At 42.8% G+C, this 21,817-nt stretch overlaps 1 long non-coding RNA gene across 1 annotated transcript; it reads right to left on the bottom strand.

Moving 5' to 3' along the window:
* Nucleotides 1–1,579: 1,579 nt before the first annotated feature.
* LOC124031408 lies at nucleotides 1,580–21,817 on the bottom strand. The gene is made up of 3 exons (XR_006838125.1): nucleotides 21,683–21,817; nucleotides 10,201–10,241; nucleotides 1,580–1,742 (listed from the first exon to the last, which is right to left on the bottom strand). It is a non-coding gene; the product is annotated as an uncharacterized LOC124031408 (long non-coding RNA).

Below are 21,817 nucleotides of genomic sequence, written 5' to 3'. Positions count from 1 at the left end.
CTGTATCAACACATCACTGTTCTCACCTCCTGACCTCAACCCCTCCTTCACCTAATCCACAGATGTCCATGTGTCTCCCCTGTATCAACACATCACTGTTCTCACCTCCTGACCTCAACCCCTCCTTCATATAATCCACAGATGTCCATCTGTCTCCCCTGTATCAACACATCACTGTTCTCACCTCCTGACCTCAACCCCTCCTTCATATAATCCACAGATGTCCATCTGTCTCCCCTGTATCAACACATCACTGTTCTCACCTCCTGACCTCAACCCCTCCTTCACCTAATCCACAGATGTCCACGTGTCTCCCCTGTATCAAACATCACTGCTCTGCTCCCTCCTTCCCTAATCCACAGATTCCATGTGTCAGCTATCAACTGTCCTTCTCACCTCCAGACCTCAACTCCTTCACTAATCCACAGATGTCCATTGTCATTCTATCAATCATTTATTTAATATCTCAATGTTCAAAATGTCCAAACCTGTATCAATAGTCCCTCACCTCCTGAACAACCCTCCATCACCTAATAATCCACAGATTCCATGTGTCTCCCCTGTATCAACACTTGCTGAAATGACTCCTGACCTCAAATTCATAAACAATGATAATCAAAACAAAGTCAAAAACACTAAACAGAGTCCATCTGATTATCAAAATCATGAATTAAACAAAAACACTAAACAGATGTCCACGTGATTATAAAACATGAATTAAAACACTAAACAGAGAATTATAAAACATGAATTAAAACATTATTTAATATTATAAATGTTCATGAATTAAACAAAAACACTAAACAGAGGATTATAAAACATGAATCCTAATGTAAACAAAAACACTAAACTTGGAGGATTATAAAACATGAATTAAACAAAAACACTAAACAGAGGATTATTATAAAAACTAAATGAATTATAAACATGAAAAAACACTAAACAGAGGATTATAAAACATGAATTAAACAAAAACACTAAACAGAGGATTATAAAACATGAATTAAAACACTAAACGGAGGATTATAAAACATGAATTAAAACACTAAACAGAGGATTATAAAACATGAATTAAACAAAAACACTAAACAGAGGATTATAAAACATGAATGAAAAAACACTAAACAGAGGATTATAAAACATGAATAAAAAAAACATAACAGATGATTATAAAACATGAATGAAAAAACACTAAACAGAGGATTATAAAACATGAATGAAAAAACATAACAGATGATTATAAAACATGAATGAAAAAACACTAAACAGAGGATTATAAAACATGAATGAAAAAACACTAAACAGAGGATTATAAAACATGAATTAAACAAAAACACTAAACAGAGGATTATAAAACATGAATTAAACAAAAACACTAAACAGAGGATTATAAAACATGAATTAAACAAAAACACTAAACAGAGGATTATAAAACATGAATTAAACAAAAACACTAAACAGAGGATTATAAAACATGAATTAAACAAAAACACTAAACAGAGGATTATAAAACATGAATTAAACAAAAACACTAAACAGAGGATTATAAAACATGAATGAAAAAACACTAAACAGAGGATTATAAAACATGAATTAAACAAACAAACAAATGAACAGTCACCGGGAGGTGTACAAATTCAGAGACTTATGGCCTCCGAACTATGATCACATGAGCTGAATCTGCGATTTCGTTCAATGGCGGATGGAGCAGCTTTTAGTTTCTCCACTTTCCCCTTCTGTTCCTAAGAGAGTAAAAAAAACATAAAACATAACAGTATTAACAATGTGATAAGTGATGCATATTTATATATGCATGAAAACCAAAGTCTGAAACCATGACAACTCCCACTCTCTCTTCACCTGACTTTACGCCTCCAGGATCATTTTCTGCGGTGTTCCACAAAAATGAAAGCTCTCAAAAGCTCCCTCATTGTCAGGTTTTGGCCAGGGTTGTTCCGGTTTTTGGTCACTTTTGTTTTGACCTTTTGTTTTCCCTTGATCCCCATTATTATTTGCACCTGTGTCTCGTTTCCCCTGATTGTATTTAAACCCTTAGTTTTCCTCAGTTCTTTGCTCTGTGTTTGTATGTTAGCACCCAGCCCTAGTATTCTGTGAACTCTTGTTGATCCCGGTGGACTCTCTTGTGGAATTCTGTTTTTTGTTCTTGTTTATTTATTTTTGAGTATCTTTTGAGGCTTTTTATGCTATACCTACCACCTTGTGGATTTACCTTTTTGTCTTGGAGGATTACCTTTGTTTTTGTGGAATTCCTTTTGAGGTTGTGGAGTTACATGTTTTCCTGAAGGACTTCACTTTTTACTTCATTAAATACACCGTCTCAAGTACTGCTGTTTCTGCCTCATCTTCTGGGTTCTGCCGACTATTCGTGGCTCAGTTGGTTAAGTGACTGTTTCTCACTCCGGAAACCCGGGTTCGTAACCGGGTCCTGACACTCATGCTTTCACCCAGTCTTCCCCTTTAGGCCCCAGGTTCCGAGAGGTGTTCCCAAAGCATGTCATTTTCACTTTGTTCCCCATCTTCTCCATTTTACCTGATAGGCACGTCACCTGATATGCAAGTGCATATCCCTAATCCACATTACATCCTCTTGAGGGAACTCAGCACTGTATCTGCTTTCACATCAATGCCTTTAACATTTTGTTCACAGTACAATTACCCCTCTATCCTCTATCATATGATGCATTAATCCATAAAGCAGCTACACCCCAATCCAAATATGATGTTTATAGTAGCTCCCAGTCAACCCATCTGTATGTTTTACAGTGGCCTCGAGTCTGTCTCTCGCTCCTCTTCCTGTGTCTTGGTGTCTTCACTCACCCATTATGCAGTTGGACCTCACACCATGTGAAAACTACCCCCACGGAGAGACATGACGATCTTCGCCGCTGCAGGTACTGTACGGAGTAGTGTCTCTTAAACCAATGCCGTACAAAACTCTATCCAACTGTACAAAACTCTATCCAACTGTACAAAACTCTATCCAACTGTACAAAACTCTTTCCAACCGTACAAAACTCTATCCAACTGTACAAAACTCTAATCAACCGTACAAAACTCTATCCAACTGTACAAAACTCTATCCAACTGTACAAAACTCTTTCCAACCGTACAAAACTCTATCCAACCATACAAAACTCCATCCAACTGTACAAAACTCTTTCCAACCGTACAAAGCTCTATCCAACCGTACAAAACTCTGAGTCACATGTTTCTTAATCACACTCTGCAGGAGATGTGATGCTATTATCACAGCAGACTTCCCTTCTGGTGATGTGGCCAGAAGGGAAGTCTATATACAGGAATATACAGGAATCAGTTGCTATCCTTTCAAGTATGATGCCTTCTGTGACAAACTCATTACTGAAAGTTGACAATAGTGTCTGAAATGACAACACTATCTCTGCTACTTTCACCATGATCTGGGTACGTGTAATGTTCAATTAAATCCCCATAGTGTGTACAGTTAGCTGCTCTCCCTCTTCTATAAGCATCTCCTGTAACAATATACAGTCTCCGGGAATGATACTCCTATCATTACATCTAACCCCTAACACACAGTATTCCTAATGCACTTTCTACATTTACAAACCTACTAACACATTCTCAAATCAGTTAGTCAATATACATCATTCCCTCCTCTGGAACCATGAGCACCCTCATGTTCCACCAAACCTTCCACCATGTTTAATAACTCAGCACCACTGAATAAGCACTGACTGATCTCAGTGCTTCCTTTGAGTCTAGGGCTCTAATTCCAGTTTATCAACTTAGCACACATCACCCCTGTTAGAACATACATTTATAAACCACCTCTTATTGCCGGTCATAACTCTTCTCATTACACCCCCCTTTTGTCCCTGTTTTCCTGTCGTTAGTGGCCTGGTAAAGGAAGATCAGTATCTCAATGCATTCTTAGTTTAAATAGTTAGCAGGGCGTAACCCCGCCCCCCTTTCCGTCCCCCGGAACTTATCATTCTGGTGTGTCGTCTTCAGATATCGTTTACTGTTCTTTTTCCCAACAAGACATGTAACTTTTGCCTGTCACATTTCGTGGCCCTTGATAATGTCCCGATTTTAATATCCAAGTAGATACTTCCGTTTCTCCCACGTACACAAGTCTCTCACCTGAGCTTGTTCTCTGTCTCCCCTCTCACTCCACAAGTGCTCTCAGCACCCCGGCCCTGGTCTCACTCCACACGTGCTCTCAGCACTCCGGCCCTGGTCTCACTCCACACGTGCTCTCAGCACTCCGGCCCTGGTCTCACTCCACACGTGCTCTCAGCACTCCGGCCCTGGTCTCACTCCACACGTGCTCTCAGCACTCCGGCCCTGGTCTCACTCCACATGTGCTCTCAGCACTCCGGCCCTGGTCTCACTCCACACGTGATCTCAGCACTCCGGCCCTGGTCTCACTCCACACGTGCTCTCAGCACTCCGGCCCTGGTCTCACCCCACACGTGCTCTCAGCACTCCGGCCCGGTCTCACCCCACACGTGCTCTCAGTACTCCGGCCCTGGTCTCACTCCACACGTGCTCTCAGCACTCCGGCCCTGGTCTCACTCCACACGTGCTCTCAGCACTCCGGCCCTGGTCTCACTCCACACGTGCTCTCAGCACTCCGGCCCTGGTCTCACTCCACACGTGCTCTCAGCACTCCGGCCCTGGTCTCACTCCACACGTGCTCTCAGCACTCCGGCCCTGGTCTCACTCCACACGTGCTCTCAGCACTCCGGCCCTGGTCTCACTCCACACGTGCTCTCAGCACTCCGGCCCTGGTCTCACTCCACACGTGCTCTCAGCACTCCGGCCCTGGTCTCACTCCACACGTGCTCTCAGCACTCCAGCCCGGTCTCACTCCACACGTGCTCTCAGCACACACAGAGAATAAATAATTACCCACAACATTAGGTGGGAAAAGGGCTGCCTAAGTATGATTCCCAATCAGAGACAATGATAGACAGCTGCCTCTGATTGGGAACCACACTCGGCCAAAAACAAAGAAATAGACAACATAGAATGCCCACCCAAATCAGAGGCACCTAAATACTCCCGACGGTGTTCATGGTATTTTATATTCCTAAACTCCCTTCTGTAATACACACCTTTTATTCACTATTATCTAAGATAGCACTACACACTTCCCCAGATAACAATGAATTGGACAAAGCACTTAATACCTTGTATTAAAACCGATACCATAAATCTCTGTGAATCTATTACTGGAGAAGGCAGATTTCTTAATGTCTTTCTGCCGTATCTCCTCCAATATCACCAAAAATGATTCACACTTGTCTTCCTATTTCCGCATAATCTGCCATAGATCATCACCCCAACAGGGCACACAACTAACCTTCCATTCACACACACACTTTTATGGCCAATACAACTAGGCTCTCACCCCGTTATAGCTAAGCAGGGAAACAACCCCGCTGGTATTTACCCCCTAGGACTCACCCTTCGCAGGTTCCAGCCTGCGCGGTCTTACCTTCTGGGACTCACCCTATATTAATAGTAATCACAGGTATTAATCCACTGGGATTTACTATTGTCTTTATAGTACGAGTAGGAACCAACCTACTAGGGATTTACCCCCTAGCACTTTCCCTACAGGTACCAGTCGGTATGAGTTTACCTTCCGGGCCTTACCATTTACTATAAAGCTACGACCGGTCGTTACACAATGGGCTTATGTAATTAAACTCGGGCTCTCCAGGTCCGTATCCCATAATTAGTTCAGCCAACGATTCTCATCTCCCCAAGATGTCAAAATGAGTGGAAACAGATCTGGGAACTGGCCTACCTTGTTTGTTGTGCCGGCTCCTGTTCCACTGATCTGGACTCTATGGTTTGACTACAAATCATGGTGAACTCTGCTCGCAGCACCCCCTGTTCGGTTCTTATTTTTCAGGGTAAATAATCCACGGACACTAGAGAAACTTTAACCAAGTTTAATTCTTCCCAAAGGTTCTGTACAGCTGTAATCAGACAACCCAACATTTGTCCCATCCAGATATCAGACAACCCAACATTTGTCCCATCCAGATATTTATATCCAACTTAAGACACTCCTCCTTCTCTCCAATCCTTCTTATGGTTTAACAGGAAAAGAGTAACAAGATCCAAAACCCTTATTACTCCCTTCACCTGTCCTCACCTCCTGACCTCAACCCCTCCTTCATCTAATCCACAGATGTCCATGTGTCTCCCCTGTATCAACACATCGCTGTTCTCACCACCTGACCTCACACCCATCCTTCATCTAATCCACAGATGTCCATCTGTCTCCCCTGTATCAACACAGTGCTCTGCTCCCGTCCCCCAACACATTCCACAGCTATCTGTCCTTCTACAGAGAACCCTTCACTTTCTCCTTTCATTCTATCAATCATTTATTTAATATCTCAATGTTCAAAATGTCAAACCCAACACCAGCGAGACAAGCATGTAACATGTAGCCTATGTGGCCTATAGATCTCATCTGGACCCTAACCATCTTCCAGTCTTCAGTAGGTGAGTTTGCCAAAGTACTGTACTGGTACTAGAGTAACACTTGTACTAGCGTTAATTCATATCCTAAAACCACTTGAATCAACAAATGTAAGAAGTGTCCTGGTCAGTCGTTTATGATACTGTAAGGTGAGGTGTCTGGATTCAAGGGTCTGTCTGGTCTCTGTGTCCGTCTGGTCTCGGTGTCTGTCTGGACCTGCCTGGTCGATGTGAGTTAAAAACATTTATGAAGTCATTGACAGCTTTCGAAACAGCCTTCACATTTACAGACAACAGAAGACTAAGATGACATATCACTATTGGGAGCACATCAGAGTTGCTGAACATTGTTCTATTGTACTATTTTCTAGTAAAAGCCTGGTGGCTCAGGGAATTCTGACAGGTTTATCTGAAGATGTAGACAGCTATTCAATTACTGGACAGAAATGTCTCTGGAAGGTTCTGTGTTTTGAAAAACAATACTTTGTAGAATCGCCTTTGGCAGCGATTACAGCTGTGAGTCTTTCTGACCTCTGTCTTTCCACACCTGGATTGTGCAACATTTTTCTATTATTCTTTCCAAAATTCTTCAATCTCTGTCAAATTGGTTGTTGATCATTGCATGACAACCATTTTCAGGTCGTGCCATAGATTTTCAAGTAGATTTAAGTCAAAACTGTAACTCGGCCACTCAGGAACATTCACTGTCTTCTTGGTAAGCAACTCCAGTGTAGATTTGGCCTTGTGTTTTAGGTTATTGTCCTGCTGAAAGGTGAATTTATCTCCTAGCGTCTGATGAAAAACAGACTGAACCAGGTTTTCCTCCAGGATTTTGCCTGTGCTTAGCTCCATTCTGTTTCTTTCTTATCCTGAAAAACTCCTTAGTCCTTAACGATTACAAGCATACCCATAACATGATGCAACCACCACTGTGCTTGTAAATATGGAGAGTGGTACTCAGTAATGTGTTGTATTGCATGTTCCCCGAGTGTAACACTTTGTATTCAGGAGAAAAAGTTAATTGCTTGTTAATTGCTTTGCCACATTTTTTTACAGCATTACTTTAGCGCCTTGTTGCAAACAATTTGTACATTTTGGAATTCTCCTTCTGTAGCTCAGTTGGTAGAGCATGGCGCTTGTAACGCCAGGGTAGTGTGTTCAATTCCCGGGACCACCCATACGTAGAATGTATGCACACATGACTGTAAGTCGCTTTGGATAAAAGCATCTGCTAAATGGCATATATTATTATTATATTTTATTGCGTACAGGCTTCAATCTTTTCACTTTGTCAATTTGGTTAGTAATGTGGAGTAACTACAATGTTCATCCTTCTTCATTTCACTTCTCCTATTACAGCCATTAATTAAACTGTGTAACTGGTCAAATAATTGAGTGGTTTCCTTCCTCTCCAGCAGCTGAGTTAAGGCCCCTGTATCTTTATAGTTATTGAGTGTATTGATACTGTAACGGTCATCATTGCATGAAGAAGTGGACCAGCGTGGTAAGTGTTCAATGATTTATTAATAGAACTGGACACTGAATAACAAAAACAACAAAGAGAACGAACGAAACAGTTATGTCTGGTGCAGACACAAAAACAGAAAACAACTACCCACAAAACACAGGTGGGAAAAGGCTACCTAAGTATGGTTCTCAATCAGAGACAACGGATAGACAGCTGCCTCTGATTGAGAACCACACCCAGCCAAACACACAGAAATAGAAAACATAGAACACAAAACATAGAATGCTACCCCAACTCATGCTCTGACCAAACCAAAATAGAGACATAAAAAAGATCTCTAAGGTCAGGGCGTGACAGATACACCATCCAAAGTGTAATTAATAACTTCCCCATGCTCAAAGGGATATTCAATGTCTGCTTTTTTACCCATCTACCAATAGGTACCTTTCTTTGTGAGGCATTGGAAAACCTCCCTGGTCTTTGTTTATTTTATTTTACCTATATTTTACTAGGCAAGTCAGTTAAGAACAAATTCTTTTTTTTCTTTTTTTTTGTGGTTGAATCTATGATTGAAATTCACTGCTTGACAGAGGGACCTTACAGATCATTCTAAACTCAGTAAAAAAAAAAACATCCCTTTTTCAGGACCCTGTCTTTCAAAGATAATTCATAAAAATATAAATAACTTCACAGACCTTCATTGTAAAGGGTTTAAACACTGTTTCCCATGCTTGTTCAATGAACCATAAACATTTAACGAACATACACCTGTAGAACGGTCGTTAAGACACTAACAGCTTACAGACGGTAGGCAATTAAGATCACAGTTCTGGAAATTTAAGACACTAAAGAGGCCTTTCTACTGACTCTGAAAAACACCAAAAAGAAAGATGCCCACGGTCACTGGTCATCTGCGTGAACGTGCCTTAGACATGCTGCAAGGAGGCATGAGGACTGCAGATGTGGCCAGGGCAATAAATTGCAATGTCCTGACTGTGAGACACCTAAGACAGTGCTACAGGGAGACAGGATAGACAGTTGATCGTCCTCACAGTGTCAAACCACGTGTAACAACACCTGCACAGGATCGGTACATCCGAACATCACACCTGCAGGACAGGTACAGGATGGCAACAACAACTGCCCGAGTTATACCAGGAACGCACAATCCCTCCATCATTGCTCAGCCTGTCCACAATAGGCTGAAAGAGGCTGGCTTGTAGGCCTGTTGTTAGGCAACTCCTCTCCAGACATCACCGGCAACAACGTCGCCTATGGGCACAAATCGCTGGACCCGACAAGACTGGCAAAAAGTGCTCTTTATTGATGAGTTGCGGTTTTGTCTCACCAGGGGTGATGGTCAGATTCGCATTTATCGTCGAAGGCATGAGCGTTACACCAAGGCCTGTACTTTGGAGCGGGATCGATATGGAGGTGGAGGGTCCGTCATGGTCTGGGGCGGTGTGTCACAGCATCATTGGACTGAGCTTGTTGTCATTGCAGGCAATCTCAACGCTATGCGTTACAGGGAAGACATCCTCCTCCCTCATGTGGTACCCTTCCTGCAGGCTCAGCCTGACATGACCCTCCAGCATGACAATGCCACCAGCCATACTGCTCGATTTGTGCGTGATTTCCTGCAAGACAGGAAGGTCAGTGTTCTGCCATGGCCAGCGAAGAGCCCGGATCTCAATCCCATTGAGCACATCTGGGACCTGTTGGATCAGAGGGTGAGGGCTAGGGCCATTCCCCTCAGAAATGTCCAGGAACTTGCAGGTGCCAACTCCACTTTGACATTATGAGGTATTGTGTGTAGGCCAGTGACATACAATCTCAATGTAATCCACTTTAAATTAAGGCTGAAACAACAACATTTGGAAAAAGTCAAGAGGTGTGAATGCACTTTCTGAAGGCACTGTGTTGTGAAGAGACATGGTGGATATATATGGTGGAGAGATATTGTGACTGATAGAAGGGCAGTATGTGTTATGTCAGATAGTAGAGTAAGCTGAAGACATCTTTGATGAAAATCTTTTCAAATGTAACTAAATTGTCAGTTTGTTGGCACATTTTTGGGTGACTGTGTAATACATTTTTTATGAAAGCCGTTGGGTTCTATGTTTGATTTATGTTAAGTCAGGATCCTCGTTTTCACAGGATAGTCACACCCAGGAAGCTGTCTACAGTCAACATGCAATTGAAATGAACTGAGAAGGTACTTTTACCTAGGACCTCTTAGAAAGCATTCCCATGGGTCTTTCAGGACCTGCAGAAACAAACAAGATAGATTGCTGAGATGTAAACATAGATTGTTGAGATGTCAACATAGATTGTTGAGATGTCAACGTAGATTGTTGAGATGTCAACGTAGATTGTTGAGATGTCAACATAGATTGTTGAGATGTCAACATAGATTGTTGAGATGTCAACATAGATTGTTGAGATGTCAACATAGATTGTTGAGATGTCAACATAGATTGTTGAGATGTCAACGTGAGATTGAACTGAGATGTCAACTGAGATGTCAACATAGATTGCTGAGATGTCAACTGAGATGTCAACATAGATTGCTGAGATGTCAACATAGATTGTTGAGATGTCAACATAGATTGTTGAGATGTCAACATAGATTGTTGAGATGTCAACATAGATTGTTGAGATGTCAACATAGATTGTTGAGATGTCAACATAGATTGTTGAGATGTGAACATAGATTGCTGAGATGTGAACATAGATTGCTGAGATGTGAACATAGATTGCTGAGATGTGAACATAGATTGCTGAGATGTGAACATAGATTGCTGAGATGTCAACATAGATTGCTGAGATGTCATCATAGATTGCTGAGATGTCAACATAGATTGCTGAGATGTCAACATAGATTGCTGAGATGTCAACATAGATTGCTGAGATGTCAACATAGATTGCTGAGATGTCAACATAGATTGCTGAGATGTAAACATAGATTGCTGAGATGTAAACATAGATTGCTGAGATGTAAACATATATTGCTGAGATGTGAACATAGATTGCTGAGATGTGAACATAGATTGCTGAGATGTGAACATAGATTGCTGAGATGTAAACATAGATTGCTGAGATGTGAACATAACCATTTCAGTCAAGAGTGCACATGGCATACTGACAATACAATTGCAACAATTGCGTTTATAATACCACTTTATATTCTACTGTATGAAACTAGTGTAGTGTAGAATGGGAGAGATTGCATACAATTACCATGTGTTTTTCTCCTTAAACGGTCGACATACGCCCAACATATGTGTGTGATTAGAGAGGCACTCCACTATAGCAATCACAATTCCCTCTCGTCACACCACCAAAAAAGGACCCGGTTCATATTCAAGCATCCTCTCTCATCCCCTTTTACATGGAACATATTACACACAGAAACACACAATGTCATTTACATGCCATTCAAGCATGTTTTCAACCCTTTGAACATGTATTGAAAAACAAAATGGTCGCAAAGCCATGCTGACACAAATGGACACGCCCGTCATCTAGAGAACTAATTAGGACGTCAATTAGCTGGTACTTAGAAACAGAAAAACAACCAAGCTGACGTAAGGTAAGACTATCATGACAATCAATCTATAAAGGACCATATTCATCTCCCACTCGAACAACAACAGCCACTTACGGAGGCCCCCAAAGTGGAGCTGCAGGAGGCAGAATGAAAACCATCTGCTCCACTATTGGAAGACAGGAGAGACAACCTCAACCTCCTGGGTTGCTTCCCAAATGGGACACTATTCCCTTTATAGTGCACTACTTATTGACTGGAGTCCTTATGAGCCCTGAACAACGGTAGTGCACTATAAAGAATTGGTCTCTTGGATTTTGGGTGATAATTATTTGTATTTGAAAATGACCAATCTTTCTTCTGCAATTCTGACATTTTTCATGGCAATGTGCAATGATTTTGTCAAATGTATCGCAGAAATGAACTGACAAGGGAAAATGTTTGTTGACATGTGGGTTGATTTGAACCATATTATGCGATAAATGTGTGGTGATTGGTTGAAAATATGAGCCTTCTTTTTGTACTGCTGTGATAGGTCCGTTGTAGGCTCTAACATTGGGATGATCTTACCGTTTTATGTGGAAGTAGTGCGGTGATTGGTCAAATTTGCAAAACCCCCGCATAATTAGCAGGTGAATTGCTGATTTTTCCAAAAGTGCTGCGATCGCAGAACCACGAGTTGGAATCCTGGGGGGACTGATGGAGGGAATCGGGTGTCATTTGGTACACAGACCTTGTTTCATGATGTGTCTGTTATGTCACAGATGGAAAAGCAACGAGTGGTCTCGATCTTCCTGATGAGAAAAGGCTACACAGATAGTGTTGAGCACAGGGTAGCTATTTATGAATTGAGAAAGGAGCTGAGGGATTGTAATTCTATTGTATCCTCTGCCCAGGCACAAATCATCCTGGACCCGTATTTAGAAAGCCTCTCAGAGAAAGAGTGTTGATCTAGAACACTGCTTTGCACTGAGAGATGAATCATGAATAACTTATGCAGACTCATGCATGAATATAGAGGCATGAACCGAAGCATCATACATTTACATTACATTTAAGTCATTTAGCAGACGCTCTTATCCAGAGCGACTTACAAATTGGTGCATTCACCTTATGACATCCAGTGGAACAGTCACTTTACAATAGTGCATCTAAATCTTAAAGGGGGGGGTGAGAGGGATTACTTATCCTATCCTAGGTATTCCTTAAAGAGGTGGGGTTTCAGGTGTCTCCGGAAGGTGGTGATTGACTCCGCTGTCCTGGCGTTGTGAGGGAGTTTGTTCCACCATTGGGGGGCCAGAGCAGCGAACAGTTTTGACTGGGCTGAGCGGGAGCTGTACTTCCTCAGTGGTAGGGAGGTGAGCAGGCCAGAGGTGGATGAACGCAGTGCCCTTGTTTGGGTGTAGGGCCTGATCAGAGCCTGGAGGTACTGAGGTGCCGTTCCCCTCACAGCTCCGTAGGCAAGCACCATGGTCTTGTAGTGGATGCGAGCTTCAACTGGAAGCCAGTGGAGAGAACGGAGGAGCGGGGTGACGTGAGAGAACTTGGGAAGGTTGAACACCAGACGGGCTGCAGCGTTCTGGATGAGTTGAAGGGGTTTAATGGCACAGGCAGGGAGCCCAGCCAACAGCGAGTTGCAGTAATCCAGACGGGAGATGACAAGTGCCTGGATTAGGACCTGCGCCGCTTCCTGTGTGAGGCAGGGTCGTACTCTGCGGATGTTGTAGAGCATGAACCTACAGGAACGGGCCACCACCTTGATGTTGGTTGAGAACGACAGGGTGTTGTCCAGGATCACGCCAAGGTTCTTAGCGCTCTGGGAGGAGGACACAATGGAGTTGTCAACCGTGATGGCGAGATCATGGAACGGGCAGTCCTTCCCCGGGAGGAAGAGCAGCTCCGTCTTGCCAAGGTTCAGCTTGAGGTGGTGATCCGTCATCCACACTGATATGTCTGCCAGTGTGCATCAGGGGTGAGTGCTTAGTCCCCTCCTGTTATCCATATTCAAGCATGACCGACGTAGACAAACTCAGTCCCTGGAGTAGGGAGCTCGAGTGGAAAGACCCGTCTATCTCCTACAGATGAAGGATCCTCATTTCTGTTGCTGAGAATATGTTCCTGCACAGCAGGAAATGTGAACTTGTAATATATTTAAGTTTTAAAAAAGGCTTCGAAATTTTGTAATTTCAGACTTAATTGGCCCCAACAGGAAATGTATCAACCACTTCAAACATGTATATTCATTATAATCCACATAATCATTTACATTTCCTGTTACTGCAGGACTATGTTCCTGCTGTAGCAAACATGTTGACACCCCCGAGACTCTCCTCTCCATGAACCTTGTGTCTGAGCATAGTTATCATCACCTCTCCTGCTGAGACTATACATATGTAGAGACAGACTGACAGCTAGGATGAGATAGATAAAGGAACAGATATGATAGTTAGAGGAACGAGTATGATGAGATAGATAGAGGAACAGGTATGATGAGATAGATAGAGGAACAGGTAGGATGAGTTAGAGGAACAGGTATGATAGTTAGAGGAACAGGTATGATGAGATGGATAGAGGAACAGGTATGATGAGATTGATAGAGGAACAGGTATGATAGTTAGAGGAACAGGTATGATAGTTAGAGGAACAGGTATGATAGTTAGAGGAACAGGTATGATGAGATAGATAGAGGAACAGGTATGATGAGATAGATAGAGGAACAGGTATGATAGTTAGAGGAACAGGTATGATGAGATGGATAGAGGAACAGGTATGATGAGATTGATAGAGGAACAGGTATGATGAGATTGATAGAGGAACAGGTATGATAGATAGAGGAACAGGTATGATGAGATTGATAGAGGAACAGGTATGATGAGATTGATAGAGGAACAGGTATGATAGTTAGAGGAACAGGTATGATGAGATTGATAGAGGAACAGGTATGATAGTTAGAGGAACAGGTATGATAGTTAGAGGAACAGGTATGATGAGATTGATAGAGGAACAGGTATGATAGATAGAGGAACAGGTATGATGAGTTTCAGGAAAAGGTATGATGAAATAGGGGCACAAGTGGCACCTACAGGAGACAGGGGAGCTGCATCCTCAAATACCTATCTAGTGTCTGTGATCTATTATCTTCGATGTCAAATCGGATGGCTGCTCCCCCTGCTCTTTGCCATTTAGTGTGATTGAACAGGAGCGAGCTGTCAGAGCTGATACGATAAGAGCTTGTGCATCGCTCTCGTCCTCTCTGTCTCCCAACAATCCCTCACCTCACGGTTGATTAAATGATGAGATTGGAGAGAAAACAGACCGTATGAGATTCTCTTCACTATGACATGCCGTACTGAGGTGAATAATTCAAACCGCCTTTGTGCCGACTGCCTCCTGTTTTGTGCAGCGTGTATTATTTTAATCCTGATAACAGATGTGTTCAGAGAACCATATGAAAGTAGGATCTCAGAGAGAAACTGGAGATATTGTACTTTATGATAACACCAGTGTGATAAGACAGGCAAGCCCACAGTTCTTTGCGTATTGTGGTGCACCACTTGCTTTCCCTTCCAAAGGATATGTGAGCACTTTGACCTTTGAAGGATTTAAGTCACAACATTACGTAAACATTTACTTTACAGGGTCAACTAAATTCCATCCTCAGAGGTTTAATCAGATGCATAGCCAGTGGTCTTATTGATGACCCCCTTGTACATTGATACAGTACTCCTTCTGTAAACCCGCGCGGCGACAGTCAAGACAGCTTTATTCTCCACAGATGAAATTGGAAATGCTCTGAGTCAGAGCCAGAGTCAAAGCTTAGCCACACGTCCTTTAACTGTAGTTATTATAGTCGTAGGAGATGTTTTAGAAAAACTCAGGTTGGCTTTAATTTGGTTGAGTCTTCTCCTGTAGGCAGACCTGACCATGTTCCAGTAGATAGGCCAGCAGCAAAAACAAAAATTGGCTATATTGAGAAAAATTCATAAAAACAAATTCCATCCTGAGCGTTTTGGTCTTCATTTAAGGTTAGGATTAGACATTAGTGTTAACCCATATTGTATGACTTTGTGCCTGTGCCAGCTAGAGACCACTCTGCAGAGTGGCCTCCATAACAAGATTCATGATGAAAAACGCTAATGTGCTGGAAAAACTCGTTTCACCAGCTTTTAACAGGCTTAAACATTGTTGCCAGCTTCTAACAGGCTTAAACATTGTTACCAGCTTTTAACAGGCTTAAACATTGTTGCCAGCTTCTAACAGGCTTAAACATTGTTGCCAGCTTCTAACAGGCTTAAACATTGTTACCAGCTTCTAACAGGCTTAAACATTGTTACCAGCTTCTAACAGGCTTAAACATTGTTACCAGCTTCTAACAGGCTTAAACATTGTTACCAGCTTTTAACAGGCTTAAACATTGTTACCAGCTTCTAACAGGCTTAAACATTGTTACCAGCTTTTAACAGGCTTAAACATTGTTACCAGCTTCTACATTTACATTTACATTTACATTTAAGTCATTTAGCAGACGCTCTTATCCAGAGCGACTTACTCTAACAGGCTTTTAGCAACGTTTACTGCCCGATATCTTGCATCACTAAACACTGTCCAAATATGGTCCAAATATCCCCCTATACCCTACCTAGTGCACTACTTATGACCAGAGCCCTATGGAACCATTTGTACAGAGGGGGCATGCTGAGTGTCTTGCCGACGGCCCAGAGTCACAGGGAGTTACATCGACTGACAGGAAGGGGACGTCAGGGTTGTAAGTCGCTCTGGATAAGAGCGTCTGCTAAATGACTTAAATGTAATGTAATGTAATGTGTCACCATCTCACTGGGCAAAAACCAAGGGGCCAGGGTTTCCGTTCTAGAAGCACGATTTAGACTGCTCCTACAGTACTGCTTCTGTACTGCAGTTTAACTGACGCCCGGCCTAGAAAGACCATTTCCATACACAGCCACATAGAGAATTCAGATTAGAAAATTCCTAATAAGACACTTATAGTCATCACCTTTGTGCACAAAACATCCTTTGAATTTTTCAACCTTATGTGGCAAAACTGGTTAAATCAACATTATTTCAATGTCATTTCAACCCCAAAATGATATATGATGACGTTGAATCAACGTGGAAAACTGATTGGATTTGAAAAAGAGTCATCAATGTGAGGGAATTCCGTCTTTATTTCACCCAACTGTTACGGATACAGGTATCCTGTGTGTGTATCCTGTGTGTGTATTTCTTTTCTCTCCTTCTCCCCTCACATGTGGCATTCATCATTCCCCAATCAGTTATCAATCAGTCGTTAAGACACACCTTCTGCTGTTTCCATGAACCAATCACATCCCCTTTCCCTTGGTTTAAAAACCCTGTCTGTTTCCTCTGGAGCTCCATCTCTCTGTCAATGTCATCTGTCTGTAGATCTCTCTGTCAATGTCATCTGTCTGTAGATCTCTCTGTCAATGTCATCTGTCTGTAGATCTCTCTGTCAATGCCATCTGTCTGTAGATCTCTCTGTCAATGTCATCTGTCTGTAGATCTCTCTGTCAATGTCATCTGTCTGTAGATCTCTCTGTCAATGTCATCTGTCTGTAGATCTCTCTGTCAATGCCATCTGTCTGTAGATCTCTCTGTCAATGCCATCTGTCTGTAGATCTCTCTGTCAATGCCATCTGTCTGTAGATCTTTCTGTCAATGCCATCTGTCTGTAGATCTCTCTGTCAATGCCATCTGTCTGTAGATCTCTCTGTCAATGCCATCTGTCTGTAGATCTCTCTGTCAATGCCATCTGTCTGTAGATCTCTCTGTCAATGCCATCTGTCTGTAGATCTCTCTGTCAATGCCATCTGTCTGTAGATCTCTCTGTCAATGTCATCTGTCTGTAGATCTCTCTGTCAATGCCATCTGTCTGTAGACCCCCCTCCCCCCCCCCCCATTACCGTGTGTTTTCAAAGAAACCATGAGTGTTAGACGGTAATTTAGTTGTTTGTGGTTATTTTTACCTTTTTTTACCTTTACTTTTTAAAAGTTATTTTTATTTTTACTTCTAACCTAAATCTAATGTCATGGTGACATTTTTGAGATAGGAGGCATTTTTGAGAGAGGAGGGGGTGGGGGTGTGGAGAGAGGAGGGTGGTGGGGGTGTAGAGAGGGGGGTGGAGAGAGGGGGGGTGGAGAGAGGAGGGGGTGGGGGTGGGAGAGAGAGGGGGAGGGGGTGGGGGTGGAGAGAGAGGGGGAGGGGGTGGGGGTGGAGAGAGGGGGTGGGGGTGGAGATAGAGGGGGGTGGTGGGGGGTGGAGAGGGAGGGGGTGGAGAGAGGAGGGGGTGGGGGTGTAGAGAGGGGGGTGTAGAGAGAGGGGGATGTAGAGAGAGGGGGGTGGGGGGGTGGAGAGAGGAGGGGGGTGGAGAGAGAGGGGGAGGGAGAGAGGGGGTGGAGAGAGTGAGGGAGAGAGGGAGCGTGAGAGAGGGTGAAAAGGAGAGATGCCACCAGCTGTGTGCCCTCATTAGAAACAACTGTATAATTGCCTCACACAACCAGGCAATTGTGAGACTCTCCTGTCCATTCACCCCTCTCTCTCTCTCTCTCCTGTCCTAGATGTTTGAGATACCTGCTCTCTCCAGCTTGTCTTTCATCGTCCAGACTCGTCATTCACCTCATGGTTGATGAAAGTGAATAGAGCAGTCTGGGGTGTCACCTCACACGTGTGACGCAATAGGTGTTGGCCAAAGAACAACCCAGAATATCCAAATTTGCCATGGGGGGCTAGGTAACATTTCTATGGCTATAGAATACTTGGTATGCTCTGAAGGCATATTTTCAAGAAAATGTTACCTGTGCTTTTAACGAACTTCAAAGAGTTAGAGCAGAAAGATGTAATAACATACAGTACAGAAGTCAACATGACCTTGAGAAATATTTAGATTTGTTTTTTACAAAACAACATCAATCATTTGGTTATATTACCAAATTCATATATTATCAAAATCAGACTATTCTATTGATATGCTATTGATTGGCTGACACAGACAGACCGCCCACTGGGCAGAGATGTCAGTTCATCGTGAATTCAACAAAACGTGTCATGGGATCTGGGTTGAAAGTTGGGGAGAAAAGAGATGAAATGACCTCACTGATTCATTTTTGTGAAGTCAAAAATGTGATTTTCCAGTGTTTTTATTGGCAAAGTGGGTGGGGTTATATCCTCCCTGTTTGGCCCTGTCCAGGGATGTCATCGGGATGAACCCTCCTGTCTCAGTCTCCAGTATTTATGCTGCAGTATTTTATGTGTCGGGGGGCTAGGGCAGTTTGTTATATCTGGAGTACTTCTCCTGTCCTATCCGGTGTCCTGTGTGAATTTAAGTATGCTCTCTCTAATTCTCTCTTTCTCTCTTTCTTTCTCTCTCTCGGAGGACCTGAGCCCTAGGACCATGCCTCAGGACTACCGGGCATGATGACTCCTTGCTGTAGGAGTGACTGAAGCCACTCCTCAGTAAAAGGGTCATGACAGCCCGCTTAGAGTTTGCTAAAAGCCACCTAAAGGACTCTCAGACCATGAGACACAAGATTATCTGTTCTGATGACACCAAGATTTAACTCTTTGGCCTGAAAGCCAAGCGTCACGACTGGAGGAAACCTGACACCATCCCTACGGTGAAGCATGGTGGTGGCAGCATCATGCTGTGGGATGTTTTTCAGCGGCAGGGACTGGGAGACTAGTCAGGATCGAGGCAAAAATGAACAGAGCAAAGTACAGAGATCCTTGATGAAAACCTGCTCCAGAGCGCTCACGTCTTCAGACTGGTACGAAGGTTCAACTTCCTTACCGGACAATGACCCTAAGCACACAGCCAAGACTACGCAGGAGTGTCTTAGGGACAAGTCTCTGAATGTCCTTGAGTGGCCCAGCCAGAGCCCGGACTTGAACCTGTTCCACATCTCTGGAGAGACCTGAAAATAGCTGTGCAGCGACACTCCCCTTCCAATCGAACAGAGCGTGAGAGGATCTGCAGAGAAGAATAGGAGAAACTCCCCGAATACAGATATGCCAAGCTTGTAGCATCACAGCCAAGACGAATCGATGCTGTAATCTCTGCCAAAAGTGCTTCAAAGTACTGAGTAAAGGGTCTGAATATTTATTTAAACGTAATATTTCAGTTTTTATTTTCTATATAATTAGCAAACATTTCTACAAGCCTGCTTTTTCTTTGTCATTATGGGTTTATTGTGTATAGATTGAGGGGGGAAAAAATATTTATTATATTTTAGAATAAGGCTGTAACGTAACAAAATGTGGAAAAAGTCAAGGAGTCTGAATATTTTCCGAAGGCCTGTATGCTGAGCACTGCGGTCTAACTCATCCCAAACCATCTCATCTATATTTATACACTATGAGGTTGGAATAATACTGTGAAATTGTGAAAATGATGATAATGCCATTTTAGTATAAGAGCTGTTTGAAAAAAAAAAAACACCCAAAAATGTTTATGTGGGATGGAGCTTTGGCCTGCCTGGTGATATTACCAGGCTCTGCCAATAACAGATAGCTTTCCCCTCCACACTCAGAACACTCCCAGACAGCCCTAGCAAAACTCTTGATTGAGAAATTGCTCTTTGCTAAGAAGCTATTTTTGTTCATTTTGTACCATTTATAATTTAAGACAATCCCAGTAAGGTCCTTAATTGTTACCCAGAAATTATTTGATATTTAGATAAAAACGGCTGCATATTGGACCTATAAATGCTGATTCATTCAACAAAGCAGCCATACTTCCTGTTTAGGAAGTTTGGCTGCAAGTTTGATCTTGCATTTACATTTAGATTAAATATGTCTCAAATCTGCCCGGAGACTGTTATATTATTACTGTCAAATTATTGAAAAGTTTTAATGACTTTCAAATTGCACCAGAGGCAACAATAGGCAGAGAGGGACAGAACAGGCATTACATCAAATCAACTTGCCTTTGTAAACAACCTCTGGTGATAGGCTGCCATGGGATGTGATGAACAGCAGGAGGGTCAAACTCATTTCATGGAGGGCCTAGTGTCGGCAGGTTTTTGTTCCATTTCAATTAAGACATAGACAACCAGGTGTGAGGAGTTCCTTACTAATTACTGAACTTAATTTATCAATCAAGTACAAGGGAGGAGCAAAAACCTGCAGACACTCGGCCCTCCGTGGAATGAGATTGACAAGGCAAGACAATAGCACCACCATTTGGCCTGATGAGGTAAATACAGAACTTCAACCTGTATAGCAAGCTGCAAGTCCTATCAATCTATAGAGAATGATAGAAGCCTCTTGTTACCAAAACACAGTTTTAGCAACATTGAGGGAAGCCCTGCTTCCACCATGCTTCCGCCATTTTAAAGTAGTCAGTGGGGATGGGATTCCTATGGGTTGTAGACTCAATGACGCTGCCCATGCAGTCACAGACGCTATGATGGCACAGATATAAAGATGAGTCCTCTATATATCTCTATGTATCAGTCATGTAATTTCATGCAAGTTTGCATTTTGCAACAATATACTAATATATATATATTTTTTTTCCAGATCAGGCCATGGTCCCTGGGACAACAACAAAATGTTGGTCACATACTCATATTCAGCAGATGTTATTGCGAGTGTAGCAAAATTCTTGTGAAAATATAGTAAAGTTATTAATAAAGTTATTTCCGGCTATATGTAATGACACAAAAATTGTTCTGGGCTAATAATGTAAGAAATAACACTCCAAAATATACACTGCAAAGTTGCTTAGGAGCTCCCCAGCCTGTCCCGGGATGCCCTCTTCCCCCATCCTTGGTCAGGAGGTCAACAAACTCTATAGGAAAAGAAGAGCAGAAAGGCTGCCGGCCCAGACAAGGTCTCTCAAGCCATATTTAAGCATTGTGCTGACCAGCTCTCCCCTGTTTTCACTGAAATATACAACCAGTCACTAGAGCAATGGACTGTTCCTGCCTGTTTCAAATCTTCCATCACTGTTCCAGTCACGAAAAAACAAAAGGCGTCCTGTCTGAAGGATTACAGACCTGGTGTTCTGTCTGAAGGATTACAGACCTGGTGTCCTGTCTGAATGACTACAGACCTGGTGTTCTGTCTGAAGGATTACAGACCTGGTGTCCTGTCTGAATGACTACAGACCTGCAGAGCTCACCTTGGTCATCATGAAAACCTTTGAGCGCCTGGTACTGTCCCATCTCTAAACCATCACTGACGCCTCCCTCGACCCACTGCAGGTTACCTACAGAGCGTACAGGTCTGTGGACAACGCTGTCACCGTGGGCCTAGA

This window comes from Oncorhynchus gorbuscha, linkage group LG01 (assembly GCF_021184085.1).
Source record: "Oncorhynchus gorbuscha isolate QuinsamMale2020 ecotype Even-year linkage group LG01, OgorEven_v1.0, whole genome shotgun sequence".
Taxonomy (NCBI): Eukaryota; Metazoa; Chordata; class Actinopteri; order Salmoniformes; family Salmonidae; genus Oncorhynchus; species Oncorhynchus gorbuscha.
The sequence above is the reverse complement of the archived record's forward strand: the minus strand, read 5'-3'. Positions and strand labels throughout refer to the sequence as shown.